The sequence below is a fragment of the Hemitrygon akajei genome, unplaced genomic scaffold, assembly GCF_048418815.1.
Source record: "Hemitrygon akajei unplaced genomic scaffold, sHemAka1.3 Scf000075, whole genome shotgun sequence".
NCBI classification, from domain to species: domain Eukaryota; kingdom Metazoa; phylum Chordata; class Chondrichthyes; order Myliobatiformes; family Dasyatidae; genus Hemitrygon; species Hemitrygon akajei.
In genome coordinates this window covers 2,568,096-2,590,113 of record NW_027331961.1, presented here as the reverse complement: position 1 = coordinate 2,590,113, position 22,018 = coordinate 2,568,096, and the positions used below count along the sequence as shown (strand labels likewise).

Here is a 22,018-nt window from a genome sequence, read left to right as displayed (position 1 = left end):
TGTATAATCACTCAAAGAGTTGATCTGAATGTGCATGTAACGAGAGCTGTATAACCCGTCTCCTTCTACCTTAGGCCATGAACTTATCAATCACTCTTACTCTCGACCAACTCTGGAGGTCCAAGTTGTCGAATTCTGCAAAGAAGGGATCCGTTTGCTCCACGACCGCCGGACTAAGCGTGTAAATGTAAGCGGGGACTACGTTGGAAAATAAACGTGCTGGGTTTTCTAAAATGGACTCCTTCTACCTTGGGCCACGAACGTATCAACCACCGCTCGTATGACAAGCATTTGATGGCTCTGAGCTTGTACTCTATTGAGTTCAGAAGTACAGAGGTGGACGGGATCTTATTTCAACCCACAGAATACTGAACAGCCTGGAGACAGTGGACACGTGGAGGATGTTTCCATCAGACGGAGAGTCTGGGGTCTGAGAGGACAGCCTCGGAATAATCAAGCTTCCCTTTAAAACTGAGAGAAACTTCTCCAGCCAAAGAGTGGTCTATCTGTGGAGTTTGTTGCAACAGATGGTGACTGGGGCTGTCACTGGATATATTTCCGGCAGAGGTTAATATATTATTGATCGCTAACTATTGTCATTTTTTGTTAGCCAGAACTATCAGAGGATTATTAAATACAGCATGTTAAAAGCAGACTTTACAATTTTAGATTCTTCATTTCAAAATGGCTGCAGTGTTAACCTTTTTCAAAATTATACTCACAGCATACGATGTTGAGTTTGTTATTTCCCTTTTCGGTTATTTTCGGTGAGCCACTTCCTCCGTTTCCAGGGTAACGGCCCAGCAGAGCTGCAAGAAGAGTTGCACATTTTTTTTTATCGCTCTGTGGTCACCGCCTCTCTGCGTAGAGACAGTGGCCTCGGGAGCAAATGTAACAGAATAATAGTGGGAGGAAAGGATGCTGTGAGCATTGGCTGTGTGGAATGAACTGAGAACATAGAACCAGAGAAACATAGAGAACCTATAGCATAATACACAGGCTCTTCGTCCAACAGTGCTCTCACAAACATGAACATACTTTAGAAATTTCCTCGGGTTACCCATCAGCCCTCTTCTTTTTATCTCCATGTACCTATCCAAAAGTCTCTTAAAAGGCCCTGTTGTATCCGCCTCCACCATCGTCGCGGGCAGCCCATTCCACGCACTCACCACTCTCTGCGTAAAAACACTTACCCCTGACATTGCCTCTGTAACTTCTCCTAAGCATCTTAAAACTGTGCCCTCTCGTGTTAGCCATTTCAGCCCTGAGAAAAAGCCTCTGACTATCCACACGATCTATGCCTCTCATCATCTTATACACCTCTATTAGGTCACCTCTCATCCTCCATCTGTCCAAGAAGAAAAGGCCAAGTTCACTCATCCTATTCTCATAAGGCATGCTCCCCAATCCAGATAAATCCTTGTAAATCTCCTCTGCACCCTTTCTATCGCTTCCACACCCTTCCTGTAGTGAGGCGACCAGAACTGCACTCCAAGCACAGTACTCCAAGTGGGGTCTAACCAGGGTCCTATATAGCAGTAACATTACCTCTTGGCACTTGAACTCAATCACAAGGTTGATGAAGGCCAATACACCGTATGCCTTCTGAACCACACAGTCAGGCTGCGCAGAATTTTTGAGTGTCCTATGAACTCAGACCCCAAGATCCCTCTGATCCTCCACACTGCCAAGAGTCTTACAATTCATACTATATTCTGCCATCATATTTACCTTCTAAAGTGAACCACCTCACACTTATCTGGGTCAGACTCCATCTTCCACTTCTCAGCCCAGTTTCGCTTCCATTCGGGGTCCTGCTATAACCTCGACAGCCCTCCACACTATCCACAATACCTCTAACCTTTGTGTCATCAGTAAATGTACTGACCTATCCCTCCACTTCCTCATCCAGGTCCTTTATAAAACTGACGAAGAGAAGTGGTGCCAGAACAGATCCCTGAGGAACAGCACTAGTCAGCGACGTCCAGGCAGAATATGACCCATCTACAAACAATTTTGCGTTCTGTGGGCAAAGCCATTTCTGAATCCACAAAGCAAAGTCCGCTTGGATCCCATGCCTCCTTACTTTCTTAATAAGCCTTGCATGGGGTACCTTATCAAGTGCCTTGCTGAAATCCATATACACTACATCAACTGCTCTACCTCCATAAATGTGCTTAGTCTCACCCTCAGAAAATTCAATCAGGCCGGTAAGGCACGAGCTGCCCTTGACAAAGCCAAGCTGACTATTCCTGATCATGTTATGCCTCTCCAAATGTTCATAAGTTCATGAAACAGAACATGTGAAGTTGAATTCCTTACTTCCTATTTTCAGTTAGCCCTGCTGAGCCAGTTCCTCCATCACCAGGGTAACAGCCCAGCAGAGCTGCAGAGTGTTGAACATATTTATCGCTCTCTGGTCACCGCCCCTCAGTGACCTCAGGAGCCGGTGTGGAGGCCCGGATGTCTTGAGCATTCACTGTATGGAATATATAACGTTTCTATCGCAGGAAAGAGATAACTAATGAATGTAGGGATTGCATTCATGCAAATCTGTTTAGGATGTCACAAACAGGGTTCAACAGGGATCACTCCCTCCACAATTAGATAGATAGATAGATAGATAGATAGATAGATAGATAGATAGATAGATAGATAGATAGATAGATAGATAGATAGATACTTTATTCATCCCCATGGGGAAATTCAACTTTTTTCCAATGTCCCATACACTTGTTGTAGCAAAACTAATTACATACAATACTTAACTCAGTAAAAATATGATATGCATCTAAATCACTATCTCAAAAAGCATTAATAATAGCTTTTAAAAAAGTTCTTAAGTCCTGGCAGTTGAATTGTAAAGCCTAATGGCATTGGGGAGTATTGACCTCTTCATCCTGTCTGAGGAGCATTGCATCGATAGTAACCTGTCACTGAAACTGCTTCTCTGTCTCTGGATGGTGCTATGTAGAGGATGTTCAGGGTTTTCCATAATTGACCGTAGCCTACTCAGCGCCCTTCGCTCAGCTACCGATGTTAAACTCTCCAGTACTTTGCCCACGACAGAGCCCGCCTTCCTTACCAGCTTATTAAGACGTGAGGTGTCCCTCTTCTTAATGCTTCCTCCCCAACACGCCACCACAAAGAAGAGGGCGCTCTCCACAACTGACCTATAGAACATCTTCAGCATCTCACTACAGACATTGAATGACGCCAACCTTCTTAGGAAGTACAGTCGACTCTGTGCCTTCCTGCACAAGGCATCTGTGTTGGCAGTCCAGTCTAGCTTCTCGTCTAACTGTACTCCCAGATACTTGTAGGTCTTAACCTGCTCCACACATTCTCCATTAATGATCACTGGCTCCATATGAGGCCTAGATCTCCTAAAGTCCACCACCATCTCCTTGGTCTTGGTGACATTGAGACGCAGGTAGTTTGAGTTGCACCATATCACAAAGTCCTGTATCAGTTTCCTATACTCCTCCTCCTGTCCATTCCTGACACACCCCTGGTTCCCTTGTTCATTCATCCCTCCTCACTAATCTTCTTCCAGATACTTATCCCTGCATAAGCCTAAGTGCTACACCTGCCGTACCCCTCCTCCCTCACCTCCATTCAGAGACACAAAGCGGTCCTTCCGGATGAGGCAACGCGTCATCTGCGAATCTATTGCTGGGCTCATCTATTGTGCCCCGTGCTCCCGATGCGGCCTCCTCCACATTGGTGAGACCCGCCATAAACTGGGAGACGGTTTTTGTTTAGCATCTCTGCATCATCTGCCACAAGGGGGACATTGCAGCGGCCAGACGTTTTAATTCTGATTCCCATTCGGACGTTTCGATCAGACCGCCCTCAGGGTGGAGGAGCAACACCTTAGTGATCGTCTTCACAAAAAAAAACCAAAGGCCGGCAGATGTGTGGAGACGGAAGGGATGGAGGAAATGAGGATCGGACAGAAACATGTGGCTGAGATGGGAGAGCAGCCGCCATCTTGTTGATGGTTAGAGGGGCTGAATGGCCTCCTCCTGCTGTTTCTCACTTGATGTCTCAGTGTTCCTGTCCAGTGAGGCTCCGGAGGAATGTGAATAGAAAAAGAGTGTTTATAAACATAGAAGTGATTTCAATGAAACCTGCACAATTCCTTTTCGGGTGGGGATTGTATGTCGGACCGGGATGGGAATCGAACCCTTAACTTTGAGAACCGGGAGATGGAGCCATGGGGACGGGGAAGATACAGAGGGGAAAAATAAAAATGGAACTGTTGTAAATATGGAATAATGTGGGGAATGCGGCAGGTAGGTCGGGCAGCGTGTGAGGGCCGAGGAGCAGAGTCACCGGCTTCTCGCTCCCATTTCAAACGCAGATCTGCAGCATCTCAGGTTTTCGCTTCCGAGGCCCCGCCCCCGCTCTCACAGTCTCCGGATGGGCGGGGTTTTCTTTCCGTTCTCTGTTGAAGCTGATTGTCTGTGGGTAGCCGGTGGACGGATCTCGCTGCTCTCCGGACAAATTGATGAAGTTCTCATCGGTCAGTATTGAGGCCGGTCACTGGGGTTGAACGCAACCGACAATTTCCCATCGGTGAGTACTGAAGTCGATCCCGGGGGCGGGGAACCTCATGTTGGGCAGAGAGTCCCGTTAACTTTCTCGAACTGGCGGCCTCGTCCCGCTTCCTGGATACAAACTGTCGTGGTCGGTCCGGGTTACGGGACCTTCGCACCGAACCGCCTGAGATGAGCCGATGCTCAGCCCCTGGTGTTCTGGTCCCAGGAGCGGGATGAGGTGGTGATGCCGAGACTGAACCCATCCATTAAGATGTACCTGGTGAACTTTACCTCCATCACTCGGGCCGGTATCGAATCCAAACTCCACCTGGATCGACGCCTGGGGTCGATAATTGTTTTACATATTTCCAGCACACTGGAAGCGGCCGTTCGGTAAAACAAATCATTCTCAATGATATATATATATATATATATATATATATATATATATATATATATATATATATATATATATATATATATATATATATCAACCATCTTGTTCCACCTCTGTCCAGCCTGTATCCCACTACCTCAATGATATATATCAACCTTCTAGTTCAATCTCTGTCCTGCCTGTATGCCACCAGCTCAATGATATATATATCAACCTGCTTGCTCAATGTTTGTCCAGCCTGTATCCCAATGCCGCAATGATATATTTCAGCAATCTCTCTTCTTAACTTTGTCTTCATTGTGAAGTTTAGTATTGCAGCTTTCTATTTAATTATTTATTTATTTGTGTGCCTGTCTGTTTGTTTGTTTATTTATTTATTTAGTTAGTTGTTGTTCGCTAGGAATACCAGAGGTTTAGTTGGACACAACACGTGACAGGGTAAAAGCAACCATTTCAATTTTAGATTCACCGTTACAAAATGGCTGCACTGTTAATCTTTGTCATAACGGAACTCACAGCATCTGATGTTGAGTTTGTTATTTCCTTTTTCGGTTATTTTCAGTGAGCCACTTCCTCTGTTTCCAGGGTAACGGCCCGTCAGATCTGCAGCAAGTGTTGCAGTTTTTATCGCTCTGTGGTCACCGCCTCTCAGTGTAGAGACAGTGGCCTCGGGAGCAAATGTAACAGAGTGATAGTGGGAGGAAAGGATGCTGTGAGCATTGGCTGTATGGGATGTGTTACACCAGGGTCAGAATGAACACAGAACTAACAGAGTGGTTGGGGTGGGGTGGCATTTACAGTTCAGGGTGGCAATCAGTTACTATTTGTGCATTAAAATGAAGAGGGAGTAAATACTACAGTTCCAGGAAATTTAAAGTAAGGAAGGGAAAATACTGGAGACGCTCAGCAGATCGGCAGCATCTTGGACAGTCTCAGTTCTGGAACTGGGTCTTCCACCATTTCTCCTTTCAGAGACGTAGTCTGATGTACTGAGCTCCCAGCATTTTCTACTTTATAATTTTACATTTTGTTCCTGCTACACTGCAGGAAACATGGCAGCCCGCTCTGCTGTGCAAGATCCCACACAGCGATGACATAGAGATCAAATGTGCTCGGTTTAGCTGCTGGTGTCAGGCTGAAGTGTATCCGCATCCTCTATACAGACCGGGGAACCAGCCTGAGCACCGGCCCCGGCAGAGGGTCATTAGGTTCCAATTCCACCTTAGTTTGTGAATCGGAAATGGCAGGAACTCCACGGCAAATTGCCGGCACCAAGGCGTCTTTGTATGGGTGATAATATTGGGCTGGTGACTCTGATGATATGGAACTGGCAGTATACGGGCTACAGTCCAGGTTGGTAATTCTGCAGCTGGGATCGGAATTTTCTCAGTCTGCAGTGAAGCTGAAATCCCGGGCGGTTGGGCATTGGTTATGGGGAAATTACAGTCAACACTTTCCAATAGGATATCATATCTGTCAAGTATTTTGGAGATTATTTAAGAATGAAGTAGGGCGTTAGGTGAAGTTGGGCAGTGATGTTGTTCATCTGAACTTTGGTAAAGTCTGTAACAAGATCCTGCATGGCAGCTGATCGGGGAGGTTCGGTCACGTGGGATTCACAGGGGGCTGGCGAGGTGGATTCACACCGGGCTAGAGAACAAGAAGGAGAGGGGGATGAATGTAGATGGTTCTAACGATTGGAGGCCTGTGACGAGTGGGATGTGAGTGTCAGTGTTGAGATCTCTGTAATTTACTATTCATGCCATTGATTTGTATATGAATGTACATGGCTACACAGAAAATGTAGTGTAGTTTTTTTTGGGGGGTTTGATTTACTTTTCAGCTGGTTTGGCACACTATTGTGTTCCTGTGATGTACTGTTCCATGTTCTATTCTATCTTCAGCATCTAGAGTTTCTCTTTGACTTCCACTGGCAGATAGACAGGTGAGAGTGAGGGGGAATTTCCAAATGTGAATTCAGTTCTGAAACCCCGGTCTATTTCTACCGGTGCAAACACAAAACAGGGTATTTAATCACAGTCTCTCCCTGTGAGAGATGGAATGGGAACTCATTCTCTGCTTTGCTTCCAAAGGAACTTCAGAACCAAACATCTGAGCACAGAACAGAAATACTCGCTCAACATCTCATAAACGCGGACAATTTGATTCCCTGATTCATTTTATCTGGGTCAAGACATGTGTGGTATCCCAGGATGCAACCTCAGAGGGTCAAAGCCCGCACCCAGAGCCTCGCACATCTTTTCCACATCTCACACTGAGAGATTCACGCTACCAATATCCAGCCCCCGGAGATGTCTGCTTCATTGCGGAAGGAGGAACATCCAGCCGCATCTGTAAAAGCACCAACGTAGACTGAAGCCCAAACACTGACAGCTCCATATTCCTGGAGCCCCCATCGCAAGATTGTATCTCAAGCAAGAGCTCTCCCAGGGCTCTTTGTTGCCAGAATAATCCGGGGAATGATAAGCATTATGCATGTGGAGCATTTGATGGCCCTGGGCCTGTGTTCAGTGGAGTTCACATGGTTGGCGGGTTAGGACAGGGGTGATTATTTACACCGACTGAATGACAGGAAGTTTGGTTGCAGTGAGAATGGAGAGGGTGTCTGGATTAGACGGAGACTCTGGGATCTGAGAGTACCGCCTCAGAATAAAGAAGCTTCACTTTAAGACTGAGATGAGAGCAGTTACTTTAGCCAAATGTTGGTTGATCTGTGGAATTCGATGCCACAGAGGGTGGTGGAGGCTGTCGTTGGGTATATTCATGTTCTGGATTGCTAAATAGGTTGCGTGCTATAGCAGGGAAGCAAGAATACGGTGTTGGAAAAAAAATCCTCCATGATTGATTTTGGAGCAGACTAGATTGACCGAATCACCTAATTCTACTCCTGTGCATTATGATTTGTATCTTATACCATGACTGAGTAATGAGTTCTTTGTGTCCCATCACAAACAAGAGAAAATCTTCAGATGCTGCCAAGCAACACATACAAAATGCTGGAGGAATTCAGCAGGCCAGGCAGCATCTATGGAAGAGAGTAAGTCGACATACAGATGCTGCCTGGTGTGCTGAGGTCCTGCAGCAATTTTGTGTGTGTTTCTTTGTGTCCCATGTCAGGCTTTGGAAAGTGTGAGGGGCAGTTACAGATTTCTTCACTCGCATCATTATATATGAGTTCAAGTTTAAGTTCCAATAAGTTTACTTCTTTGTTCTACTTTGTATGAGTAACATGCTTCATTGTCTCTCTGGTTAAAGATAGACCTGACCTGCGAGATTTATTGGAAGAAAAGCCCACGACAGGAAGCAAATCACAACTGAAGACGAGTGAACAGCAACAATGAACCAGCCCGAAGACGGACAGCAGCAAATGGAGATAACCCATCTGACTTGGCGTCTCCATTGATTCAGTCAGGAGAAAGTTTGGTGAGTCTTATTTACCCAAACACTGGTCCTTTAGACATTACATTTCTGTATCAAGGAAGGTAGGAAATAGCTGGAGTGGGACTGAATAAGCCTCGGAATACTAATATGCGTCTGTCAGACCCATTTGCACTCACTGCAGATTTGCTAACTACTCTGAGAAGCCACGCACATTCCCTCATATTGTTTGCTCATTTCAAACTCTTATCAGTTCTGCTGTTTCCTTGCTTGGCTGGGTTAGGTCACAACAATCTCAAAATGCATTGAGAATTTCCTCCCTTTATAAGAGGTCGCAGTTTTCTCCTGCTCTAGTGATTGCAGAAATGTGGAATTACCGTGAACTACAGCAACATGTCATTGACTCCTCTGTCTATTGCAAGCTGCAACGATATACTTGCCCTCGAGTATGTTGTCGCACAAGCCTCCGCAAACCCTCTTGAAGCCGAATGTCCCAGCACCACATTTCAGTCTTAACCAGCAAATGCCAACCAATAATTTACATTTGTATACCCTGTCGCCATCAAATGCTTTTCTGCTAATAAATTGTCAGAACCTACGAAGCTGTGATTAAGCATATTTAGGTTTTATAATGAAGTTATGTTCCCATTTGGCCCTGTACCAAAGGTATGGGTTATATCTGTACTTGAGATGTCCCTGCAGCCAGGACTGCTGGAGCTGCCGGGGTGAGTTTAAACTCAGTCGCTGCGGGATGGGAACCAGAGTGTTTGGTCAGATAATAGAAGGGTTGATATAAAGGTAGATGCGAAGTTCACAGAGACTGTGGAAGGGTCGGATGTGGACAGGGCATCATGTAGTCAGTTGGAAATGTCTTTAATTCAATACAATATGTATTAAGAACACGAGTAACTTAGAACATGGATGGTACATGTTATCACCATTACACAGACCGGACTGTTACAAGGGCAGGTTTAGTGTTTGATGCTCCAGGTTTTACTTGTTTCATAATACATATGGGGTGGGGGGGGGTGAAAGGCGGAGAATTGTCTTTACTAATTAGGAATCATATGACAGTTACATAAACAGAGGACATCAATGTGGGTGGAAATCAGAAAAGGGAAAGGAGCTATCATTCTGTGAGTATTCTATAGGCCTCCCCCAAAGCCACTGGGATAATGAGAGCAGATAACTTGGCAGATTTGGGAAAGGTGCAAAAACAACAAGGTTATTATCATTATTGATCTCAACTTTCCTGATGTTGATCCCACCTCCTTGTTCCAAAATGCGTCAATGGGGCAGAATGTGTTGTGTGTCCAGGAAGGATTCTTGACATGGTACGTGGATGGGCTAACTGGAGGATTTGCCATACTGTATCTAGTATGAGGCAATGGTGCTGGTCAGGCGAAAGATGTCACGATGGGTGACCTTTTTGAGATAGAGACCACAACACCCCAACTTTTATCATTGTCATGGACAAGGATAGTAGCAGACGATACGAGGCAGTATTTAACCAGTGGATGGATAGTTACAATGGTATTCGAAGCATCTTGGGGGTGTAAATTGGGAAAACATTTTCAAAGGGAAATGCCAGATGCAACTGTGAAGTTTGTTTCAGGAACACTTGAATGCGGTTCGGGGTAGATTTGTTCCACACACAGTGAAAGAATGTTTATATAAACGAACCGTGGTTCACAAGGGATGAGAACATTTAAGCAAGAGGGGAAAGGAAGCATTATTTAGGTACAGTGAGCAACATTCAAGCGAGGCTCTAGAGAATTATATGGTATCCTGGAAGGAACTTAAGAAGCGACTTGGAGGTCGAAGGCAACTTGAGAAGTCCTTGGGAAGTAGGACGAAGGAAAACCCAAGGCATTCTACATGTGGGTGAATAAGAGGAGGGTGAATAGATTGAGGGCAGGACTAGGACTACTCAGGAACAAAGGTGGAAACGTGCCTGGAGGATGCGGTGATAGGTGAGGTGCTTAATGAATGCTTTGCTTCAGTTACCAATGAGGTGGACAGTGATTGTGATGATAGAATAGCAGCATGGCAATATTAAGAAAGAGATGTTCAATCTACCAATATACACCACATTACTACAGGAAGTGAGGGGGGAGGTTACCGGGCATTGACAATGATCATTGTATCCTCTCTGGCCACAGGGATAGTAACACATGATTGGAGGCTGTCAAATGTTGTTCCATAATTCAGTTGTCATGGTTCCGGTTGGCTGTTCCCCTTTAACGCTCCTTTCTCCCTAATTATGCCCTAATTTCAGTCATTAGATCTCCATTGCTGCTAGTTTACTCAATTACCATACACCTGGTTTTCATCAGAAACTGTGAAATAAATACGATGGCGACACGATCACAGGTTGCCAGTTTGTTGGTCTATTCCCATGTGATACTTTGTTTCTCGACTGCTTAGAACTGTTTGTTCTAAGTTCAACTCCAGTCTCAAGATATTCCATGAAAACCCCGTCACCGTGTCAAGACTCCATGTCAGAGCTCCGTGCCAAGATTCCTCCGGTTTGCTGTCCAACGTTCACGCCTCCGCCCGCATCCCCAACTCAATCTCCATGCCGGTGTCCTGCACTTGGGTTCTGCTCAGTCGCTCTGTGCCACATCAATAAACCCAATGGGTTTAATCCTGGGGATTATAGACCAGTGAGTGTTTCATCGGGGTGGGCAAACCCTTGGAACGCCAGCTGAAAACAATGAAAGACAGTTCCTTATCTTGCTCCGGTGGTTGGACTTGACAGCGGTGAAGGCAAGGCTCAAGGCAAGGCTCCTGGAGGAAGGTGAAGGGAAGGGATACAGACAGGGGGTATGGACAAGAATCAGCTTCCTCAACATAAACTGGGGAAAACCTGGAATAAGGAACATGGACCGGACTGTGAACCGGAAGGCGCTACGATCTTAATGTGTTTCCCCGGAAAGGAGCTCCAAACCCACCAGACAAAGCAAGACTACCCAGACACACCAAGTCAAGAGACCAACTCTACCACCCAACAAACCAAAAACTAAAGCTACAAGACCTACACAAAACCACATAGTTGCAGTTAACGTATAGTTACAACAGTGCAGCCAATACCATAACTGATTAAAAAAAAACCATGGGCACAGTAAAAAATAGTCCAAAGATGTTAAAAGATTCTAAGTTCGAAAGAAACCATGACACAGTTTCCACAAGTCCTCAGGGTCCCGATAGACTCGTCATCCCACGCAGTCGGCAGAAGGGATTACCCTCGCTATGGACTTCCAAGGCGCCTGTGGACTCAGCTTCACAGACAATGAAAGCTCCGTCAGACCCAGCCTCGCAGACGCAGCACACAGTGAAAGCGCCCCGACCACAGCGGACTCCGAGTCCGTCGAACCCGTTGTGTTAAAGTTAGACCTGAGGTGAGAGATTTATTGGAAGAAATGCCCCAAATGGAAGCAAACCACGAGTGAAGACGAGGGAACAGCAGCAAGTTAACCTGCCTGAGGATTGAGAGCACCAACTGGAGAGAACCCATCTGACTCAAAGTTTCCAGTGATTCAGTCAGCAGAAAGTCTCGTGAGTCTCGTTTACTCAAACACTGGTCCTTTAGACATTACATACCTGCACAAAGGAAGGTAGTAAATAGTTGGGACGAGACTGAAAGTGCCCAGAAGTACCAGTTATGCCTCTGTCAGACCAGTTACAATCACTCCAGGTCAGGTGATGTGCTGTCAGTATCCCAGCTCTTTAAAGTCACTCACATTCCCTCAGTGTTTGCTCATTTCAATATCTTGCATCTTGTGAAAAAGCTTTTGGTCACTTCTGAGTGGGGAGAGGTAGACAAAGGGGAGAGTTTATACTTAATATCTTTAAAAACAAGTAATTCTTTGAACTTACTTGCTGCAAACTTGCTTGACCTTTTCTACTTGGAGTGACGGAGAATGAGGGGTGACCTGATAGAGGAGTATAAAATGATGAGAGGCATTGATCATGTGGATAGCCAGAGGCTTTATTCCCAGGGCTGAAATGACTGATATGAGGGGGTATAGTTTTAAGGTGCTTGGAGGTAGGTAGAGGGGGGATGTCAGGTGAGTTTTTCCACACAGAGTGGTGGGTGTGGAATGCATTGCTGGCGACGCTTGTGGAGGCGGATAAAATAGGGTTTTAGATAGGTAAATGGAGCTAAATAGGTAAATAGACTTTTAGATAGGTAAATGGAGCTCAGGAAAATAGGTCTGTGCTGTTGGGTAATTCTAGACAGTTTCTAGAGTAGGTTACATGGTCGGCAGAACGTTGTGGGCCAAAAGGCCTGTAGTGTGCTGTTGGTTTCTATGTTCCATGTTCAAACTTACTACCTATACCCTATATATTCCCAACCAAATGATTGATATAGATGGCAAGTAACAATAGGTGTAACCATGGGGAACATCACTAGGCACTGGCCTCGAGTCCAATAAACAGCCTCTCACCATCACCCTCTAATTCCTGCCATTCAGCTGTTCCCAGACTCTGGGGCTCTGTAGCAAACACAATGTTCAGGAAGTTTAGTCAATAATTAAAGTGAAAAGGGAATTGTTGCTTCCTGAAAGGTCACGTATCCTGTCTGATTCAATGGACCAACTCCTCCCTTGTTTATGACTTAATTTATCCTGGGTCCTATCCTTCTGGGTCACGCTGCTTCTGACAACCCACATTCCCAACCTCCTTTCTCCCCGCCAATGGCCCCACACTCTTTCCCCATTTAAACCCCACCCCCACACGTGGACTGATCCACATCACCCACATCCTCCCTCCCAGCGAGGGGAACCACAACTAATTGATCCCACAGTCTCGGCTCAGACATGAAACTAAAACCAGATCTTCAAGACCAGACAGCCTGGACTGTCCAGCCATCCGGCTCGGTCCCAGCCCACTTCCACTGCAGCCGACGCTCGATTTACACAAACCTGTGATCAGCCCCTTCCTCACCGTCGCCTAAACAGTAGAACTACCGGCATCAGCTGGATTTGGAACTGTGCTGCACTTTGCAGAACGTCCCTATGGCACCACTGGAGGGCGAATGGACAACACAGAGGGTTTGACTGACCTGTCCTTTCAATTTCACACCCCTGAACTCCACATCAACTCCATCCAACCAAATCTGGGCAAACTTCACTGACCAGCAACTATAGTGTATCTCAGCGATCAGCTGTTTGAATGATACACTGACTTAGAGGAAGGGGTATCTGTGGTCCACATTGTCAGTGTTTAGTTTGTCAGGAGACATAGACTGCAGTGATGAGAGGTCTTCTGTTAACTGATATAAATCTGTGTTTACACTGCTGTCAAATCCATTTTACATCAGTAAAAACCATTGTTTATGAAATCAGTAAACAATCAGGATCCTGCATTGACTGGCCCAATCCAAACCAGATCACCCTGGGAAGTCCTCTCCAGAAACATTTGGGTTTTGTAACCCAGTTCGAGAAAAGGGCCAATGCCCACTCCGTCAACAACATGGGAAAGCCGGGCACATAGCAGGTGACTCTCCTGATTTAGTGATGAAATCTGTTAAGTTTCCTTCATTGTTCTCCTGAAATCATTAAAAATGTCAATTGAACATCTTTTGAAAACAACTTCTCACCCACATGTGACGTCACTCTGCGCCCCCTCTTGCCCAATGTCAGGTGTGGGGTGGGATTTGATATCACTCTGCGTCCCCTCATGTCTGACGTCACGTGTGAGTTCCCCCACACTAGGACCTGACGTCACGTGTGCACTTCCTTACGTCACATTGGTGCTGAGACGGTTGAATTTTACCGGCTAAGGTAACAGCTACCTGACCCACCCACCCCACCCGACAGACAACAGAGGCGTTACCCTCTTCACATTGGTGAGAAGTGATGTCAATCAGTGCTTACACCCAATAACGGAGATGGACCGGCCGAGAGGGCGTTACCCCTGCTGATACCGACTTCCGCTCCCGTCCACAAACTCCCATTCAAAACAGAACAAATCTCAAAGTAAATGTCCAGCCTTTTTATTTATTTACATTTCCCTCCACGTGAAGTTGGGTGCGTTCGTGAAGTGACTTTTGTGACCGGATTATAATGTATTGCTGACAGAGAGGAGGAGACCGTTCGGCCCATTGGTTTGATGCAGGCTACTCGCAGAGTGAGTGATCTGGCAGAATGACGAGGGTGAGGGATTTTACTGAGATGATAAAGATGGTGTGAGAGGGGGGTGAGTCTGAGAGGTTGTTTGGGGGATCAAGGAGCAGGATGGGGAAGGAGCCCATTGACAGTGGGGAAGGGGGTGAAGATGGTGTGAGAGGGGTGTGAGTCTGAGAGGTTGTTTGTCTCTGGGGAAGGAGCCCATTGACAGTGGGGAAGGGGGTGAAGATGGTGTGAGACGGGTGTGAGTCTGAGAGGTTGTTTGTCTCTGGGGAAGGAGCCCATTGACAGTGGGGAAGGGGGGTGAAGATGGTGTGAGGGGGGTGAGTCTGAGAGGTTGTTTGTCTCTGGGGAAGGAGCCCATTGACAGTGGGGAAGGGGGGGTGAAGATGGTGTGAGAGGGGGGTGAGTCTGAGAGGTTGTTTGGGGGATCAAGGAGCAGGATGGGGAAGGAGCGCATTGCCAGTGGGGAAGGGGGTGAAGATGGTGTGAGAGGGGGGTGAGTCTGAGAGGTTGTTTGTCTCTGGGGAAGGAGCCCATTGACAGTGGGGAAGGAGGTAAAGATGGTGTGAGAGGGGTGTGAGTCTGAGAGGTTGTTTGTCTCTGGGGAAGGAGCCCATTGACAGTGGGGAAGGGGGTGAAGATGGTGTGAGAGGGGGGTGAGTCTGAGAGGTTGTTTGTCTCTGGGGAAGGAGCCCATTGACAGTGGGGAAGGGGGGTGAAGATGGTGTGAGAGGGGGCTGAGTCTGAGAGGTTGTTTGGGGGATCAAGGAGCAGGATGAGGAAGGAGCCCATTGACAGTGGGGAAGGGGGGTGAAGATGGTGTGAGAGGGGTGTGAGTCTGAGAGGTTGTTTGTCTCTGGGGAAGGAGCCCATTGACAGTGGGGAAGGGGGGTGAAGATGGTGTGAGAGAGGGGTGAGTCTGAGAGGTTGTTTGTCTCTGGGGAGGGAGCCCATTGACAGTGGGGATGGGGGGTGAAGATGGTGTGAGAGGGGGGTGAGTCTGAGAGGTTGTTTGTCTCTGGGGAAGGAGCCCATTGACAGTGGGGAAGGGGGGTGAAGATGGTGTGAGAGGGGGGTGAGTCTGAGAGGTTGTTTGTCTCTGGGGAGGGAGCCCATTGACAGTGGGGAAGGGGGGTGAAGATGGTGTGAGAGGGGGGTGAGTCTGAGAGGTTGTTTGTCTGGGGAAGGAGCCCATTGACAGTGGGGAAAGGGGGTGAAGATGGTGTGAGAGAGGGGTGAGTCTGAGAGGTTGTTTGTCTCTGGGGAGGGAGCCCATTGACAGTGGGGATGGGGGGTGAAGATGGTGTGAGAGAGGGGTGAGTCTGAGAGGTTGTTTGTCTCTGGGGAAGGAGCCCATTGACAGTGGGGAAGGGGGTGAAGATGGTGTGAGAGGGGTGTGAGTCTGAGAGGTTGTTTGTCTCTGGGGAAGGAGCCCATTGACAGTGGGGAAGGGGGTGAAGATGGTGTGAGAGGGGTGTGAGTCTGAGAGGTTGTTTGTCTCTGTGGAAGGAGCCCTTTGACAGTGGGGAAGGGGGTGAAGATGGTGTGAGAGGGGGTGAGTCTGAGAGGTTGTTTGGGGGATCAAGGAGCAGGATGAGGAAGGAGCCCATTGACAGTGGGGAAGTGGGGTGAAGATGGTGTGAGAGGGGGGTGAGTCTGAGAGGTTGTTTGTCTCTGGGGAAGGAGCCCATTGACAGTGGGGAAGGAGGTAAAGATGGTGTGAGAGTGGTGTGAGTCTGAGAGGTTGTTTGTCTCTGGGGAAGGAGCCCATTGACAGTGGGGAAAGGGGGTGAAGATGTTATGAGAGAGGGGTGAGTCTGAGAGGTTGTTTGGCTCTGGGGAGGGAGCCCATTGACAGTGGGGAAGGGGGTGAAGATGGTGTGAGAGGGGGGTGAGTCTGAGAGGTTGCTTGTCTCTGGGGAAGGAGCCCATTGACAGTGGGGAAGGGGGTGAAGATGGTGTGAGAGGGGGTGAGTCTGAGAGGTTGTTTGTCTCTGGGGAAGGAGCCCATTGACAGTGGGGAAGGGGGTGAAGATGGTGTGAGAGGGGGTGAGTCTGAGAGGTTGTTTGTGTCAAGGAGCAGTATGGGGAAGGAGCCCATTGACAGTGGGGAAGGGGGTATATTATTGAAAGGATGAAGATGGTGTGAGAGGGGTCGGACAGGATACAGAGGCGAGCAGAGGGATTCACCACATTGGGAGGCAAACACCGGCACACTGTTGATCTGCAAGTGTGGCCGATGGTCCGGGCAAAGTGGATTGGAGTCGTGTTGGGGGGCAAGAATGAACTGTTCTGGAGTCTTATTGAATGACAGGATGAACTGAACGGGCTGAGTGGCCTGCTCCTGTTTCTGGTGTCTTGGTGTTAAAAGAGAATGAATAACCAGACCCTTCTTGGGTCTGCATGATAGATAGATAGATAGCTAGATAGATAGATAGATAGATAGATAGATAGATAGATAGATAGATAGATAGATAGATAGATAGATAGATAGATAGATAGATAGATAGATAGATAGATAGATAGATAGATAGATAGATAGATAGATAGATACTTTATTCATCCCCATGGGGAAATTCAACCTTTTTTCCAATGTCCCATACACTTGTTGTAGCAAAACTAATTACATACAATACTTAACTCAGTAAAAAATATGATATACATCTAAATCACTATCTCAAAAAGCATTAATAATAGCTTTTAAAAAGTTCTTAAGTCCTGGCGGTAGAATTGTAAAGCCTAATGGCATTGGGGAGTATTGACCTCTTCATCCTGTCTGAGGAGCATTGCATCGATAGTAACCTGTCACTGAAACTGCTTCTCTGTCTCTGGATGGTGCTATGTAGAGGATGTTCAGAGTTATCCATAATTGACCGTAGCCTACTCAGCGCCCTTCGCTCAGCTACCGATGTTAAACTCTCCAGTACTTTGCCCACGACAGAGCCCGCCTTCCTTACCAGCTTATTAAGACGTGAGGCGTCCCTCTTCTTAATGCTTCCTCCCCAACACGCCACCACAAAGAAGAGGGCGCTCTCCACAACTGACCTATAGAACATCTTCAGCATCTCACTACAGACATTGAATGACGCCAAACTTCTAAGGAAGTACAGTCGACTCTGTGCCTTCCTGCACAAGGCATCTGTGTTGGCAGTCCCCGTGGTGTTCCCGTGGGTGTTGTAGGGACCGGTGCTTGGAGCCCAGTCGTTTCCAAACTGTGTCAACAACTTGGCTGAGGGAACCAATTTAACATTTTCAAGACTGCTCTTGAAAAAAATGTATATTTGTACATTGTTAATGACAGAAAATCTATATTTATGATTATTGACACAACATATATATTTGTATATTGTTAATGACATAAAACTTGTATTTCTATATTGATAATGGCGCAGAATTGTATAATCTGTCATCTGAATGTACTTGCCTGTGATGCTGCTACAAGTCAGTGTTTCTCTGTCCCTGTACCTTCCCATATTGTGCACTTGGCAATAAATTCAATATTTGTTTCTGCTACAGAAGTGGGTGATCTCACAGTTCCCACATTGGGCTCCAGCTGACCTGTTTCTCCAACTCACTCCTTTTACCTCAGTTTCCCTGAAACCTTTTGACAAGAGACACAGAACGTTGAACAGTACAGAACCAGAACAGGCCCTTCGGCCCAAAATGTTTTGCTCAGCTAATTAAATTAGGAATCAAATGGCTAACTAATCCCTTCTGCCAACACAATGTCCACACGTCCCTCACACTCATGTGCTGATTTAAATATCTCTTAAAAGTCACCGCTGTGTCTGCCAGAACCAGCACCCCGGGCAACACATCCTAGCAACCCGCCACTCTCTCTGGTAATAACACTTGCCCCTCACATCTCCTTTCAAACTACTCCCCCTCACTTTAAATACATGGCCTCTTCTATTAGACATGTCTAACCAGGATAAAAAATATTGTCTGTCTTCTCTATCTCTGCCTCTCATAATGTTATACACCTCCATCGTCTCACCCCAGCCTGCAGGGCTCCAGAGAAAACAACCCAAGTTTGTCCAACCTCTCATTATAGCTCATGCCCTCTAATCCAAGCAATATCCTGGTAAACCTCTTCTGCACCATCTGTGCGTTAAGTAATGAGGGACTGAGTTGCAGTGGCTAGGGAGGGAGGTAGAAAGTACATTGTATTTATTGTAAGAGTTATCAGGTATAAGAATGAAAATGACTTTAACGATTATTTGGACTTTGTTGAGATTGTACCTGGAATATGGTGTAAAATCCTGCCCCACCCCAATACTAACACGGGTTATATAGACCAAAGAACAAACTGCCGTAGGAACTCAGTGGGTCGGGCAGCATCTGTGGAGGGAAATGGACCGTCAACATTTCGGGCCGAGACCCTCCCTCTGGCCTGAGAGTGGACGGGAAATAGTCCGAGAAAAGAGGTGAGGGGTGGGGATGGGGCAAGAGCTGGGGAGTGAAAGGTGGATCCAGGTGAGGGGGAGGTGGGAAGGTGGAAGGTGGAATTCCATGGAGGATTAACAAAGAGGTGAGAGAGTATTTGTTGTAGAGAGTGCAACAAAGATTCACCAGACTGATCCCTGGAGTGGTGAGGTCATCATATGAATAAAGATCAAATGTGATAGCCCTTTCATTTGGAGAATCGAGGACTGAGAGGTGAACACATTGAAATGCACAACATCATTACCGGTTGAACAGGGATCTCAGTCTCTGGAAAAGGGGGTGGACTGTCCGGGACTGAGATGAGGGGAAATGTCTCCACTCCGAGGGTGGTGAATTTCTGTAAATCCCCACCACAGAGGGCGGTGAAGACTCGGTGATCGTCCTCACATAAAACAGAGGCCGGCAGATGTGTGGAGACCGAAGGGATCGAGGAAATGAGGATCGGGCAGAAACATGTGGCTGAGATGGGAGAGCAGCCGCCATCTTGTTGATGGTTGGATGGGCTGAATGGCCACCTCCTGTTGCTTCTCGCTTGATGTTTCAGTGTTCCTGTCCAGTGAGGCCGGGGAAATGTGAATAGAAACATAGACTGATTTAAATAAAACCTGCACAATTCTGGTTTGGGTCTAAAATGTGTGCCGGACCGGGATGGGATTCAAACCCGTAACTGTGACCCGGGGGGGTGGAGGGAAATTTTAAAATATATCCAGTGTAATTATGAGATGATGTTTGAAATGCGGTGGGGGGGGGGGGGGTGTCGGGCAGCGTATGAGGGGCGAGGAGCAGAGTCACCGAGTCACGTGGGAGACCGTCCACCCGTCATGTGATCCCGTTGTACCGCAGGGCTGCAGCATCTGCAGGTTCGTTTCCGAGGCCCCGCTCACAGCTCCGATAACGCGCTGACGACATCGCGCATGCTCAGTACAGGAAGGGACTTTAGTCTGCAGAAACAAAATGCTCCCGCGAACGGAGCCTTTGTTGCAGCGCAGATGGAATTAAACACTGCCGGATAAACGTTTATGCAACCTGAACGTTTTTCTTTGTTGTACTGCATTTTTATCCTGTCCTTTAATTAGTAATTAAAATCAAAAGAATGTTTTTTTTCTCTCGTCTGTCTTCATCCTAAAATATTCATAGTTGCATTTTACAAAAGAGGACACATCTACGATGTTGTGCTTTTCTCAGTCCGTGTGAAAATTTCCGGCTCAGAGCAATGGTTGATCCATGTAGCTGCAAAAATAGTAATTAGATGGAACATTAGAGACCGAACCACGTTACATTCTATGCATATTAATCACGATTGAATATGGTACATTATCGTGCTTCCTGTTATCGAGGAGATGTTAAAAGTCAAGAGAGTGGACAAAACAGTTTCACCGGGAGCCTCTCTGGTATCCAGGAAATAGTAATGAATAACGCAAGAAAAATTAATAATAATTTCGCCTTGTCCGTGGGAGCGTACTGTGAGGCAAAGACGCTCAGGTGCTGAATGATATAGAACTAATATTGAGCAGCGAATAACTAGACGGTCCATTTACTATAAATTCAAGAGCTTTTCGGTTTCGTTTCTCGAAAGATCACTATTAATGCCCCGATAATCACTTTTACTATCTTTTCAGAACACTGTGTGTAGTACCTCCCCCATTATAGCTATGAGCAAGGATGTGATCTGGGCCAAATTGCGCAATTAAGCGTTCAGCATATCACGCATCATCCTGGATAATCCCAGTTCTGATACTGGGTCTTCCACAGTGTCTTTTTCCACAGATGCAATCTGCCGTACCGAGTTTCCAGCACTTTATAAGAGGACGCAGGAATAAGGCATTGGGGCGAAAAAAAAATCAGCCATGATTGAATGATGAAGGAGACTCGATGGTCTGAATCACTTCATTCTGCTCTGATATCTTATCATGACTGAATGATGAGTCCTTCGTATCCCGTATCAGGATTTGTGACGTGTGAGGGACAATTACAGATTTGTTCCATGAGATACTTTTATTTGTCTTCAGCGTTTAAATTTCAGTGAGATTCGCTTTTGAAAAAATTGAGCAGAAATATTTTTTTCTCCTTTGTATTGTTGATGTGCTTCATTATCTCTCTGGTTAAAGTTAGACCTGCGGTGAGAGATTTATTGGAAGAAAAGCCCACAGCTGGAAAGAAGCCACGAATGAGAACGAGGGAACAGCGACAAGTGAACCAGCCCGAGGACTGAGAGTACCAACTGAAGAGAACCCTCTGACTCAGAGTTTTCATTGATTCAGTCAGGAGAAAGTTTGGTGAGTCTCATTCACTCGAACACTGGTCCTGTAAACATTACATATCTTTACAAAGGAAGGTACGAAATAGGTGGAATGCCTCGGTCAGACCAAGTTGCAATCACTCCAGGTCTGGTAATGTGCTTTCAGAAGCCCAGCTCTTTACAGTCACTCACATTCTCTGAGTGTTTGCTCATTTGAAGGTCCTGCATCATCTGAAGTAGCTTTTGGTTAGTTCTAATGTTTCCTTGTTACGTTATAATCATCTTAAAATGCGTTGACAATTTCCTCCCTTTATAAGAAGCCCCAAGTGTGTCGTGTTGTAGTGATTGTAGAAATGTGGAATTACCATGAACTGCAGCAACATGCCCTTGATCCCATTGGCTATTGCAATCTGCAGTGGTATACTTACCCTCGAATATATCGTCACGTAGGCCTCCGCGGAGAACAGACCATTTATAAAGCAAAATATCCCAACACTGCATTTTATTCAGTCCTAACTAGCACATGGCAACCCATAATTTACATTGACATACCTTGGCCTCATCAAGTACTTTTCTGCTAATCAAATTGTCAGAACCTGTCAACGTGACATTAAGCAGAGGTGGGAATTCAAAGTTATGTTCCCATGGATGTTGTGCATGGGACTTCAGTAAAGCCTTTGACAAAGTGTCACATGACAGCTTGGCCCCGATGATTAGGTCCCATGCTGTCCGGAGAGATCAAATTGGATGTATTCAAAATTAGCTTCAAGGTAGCAAGCAAAGAGTGCTGGTTGAAGGTTTTTCCTCGCAATGGATGCGAGTAATTAGCGGTGTGCCGTGAGGCTACAAATTGGGA

The 22,018-nt window shown here is 46.4% G+C and overlaps 1 long non-coding RNA gene across 1 annotated transcript in view; it reads left to right on the top strand.

The window, feature by feature from the left end:
* The first annotated feature begins 4,475 nt into the window (after positions 1-4,475).
* Positions 4,476-22,018, top strand: part of LOC140722337 (uncharacterized) — an 18,178-nt gene continuing 635 nt past the window's right edge. The window contains exons 1-3 of the long non-coding RNA XR_012097587.1: positions 4,476-4,581; positions 8,218-8,385; positions 21,032-21,199. This is a non-coding gene — a long non-coding RNA (uncharacterized lncRNA). The remainder of the gene's footprint in view (positions 4,582-8,217; positions 8,386-21,031; positions 21,200-22,018) is intronic.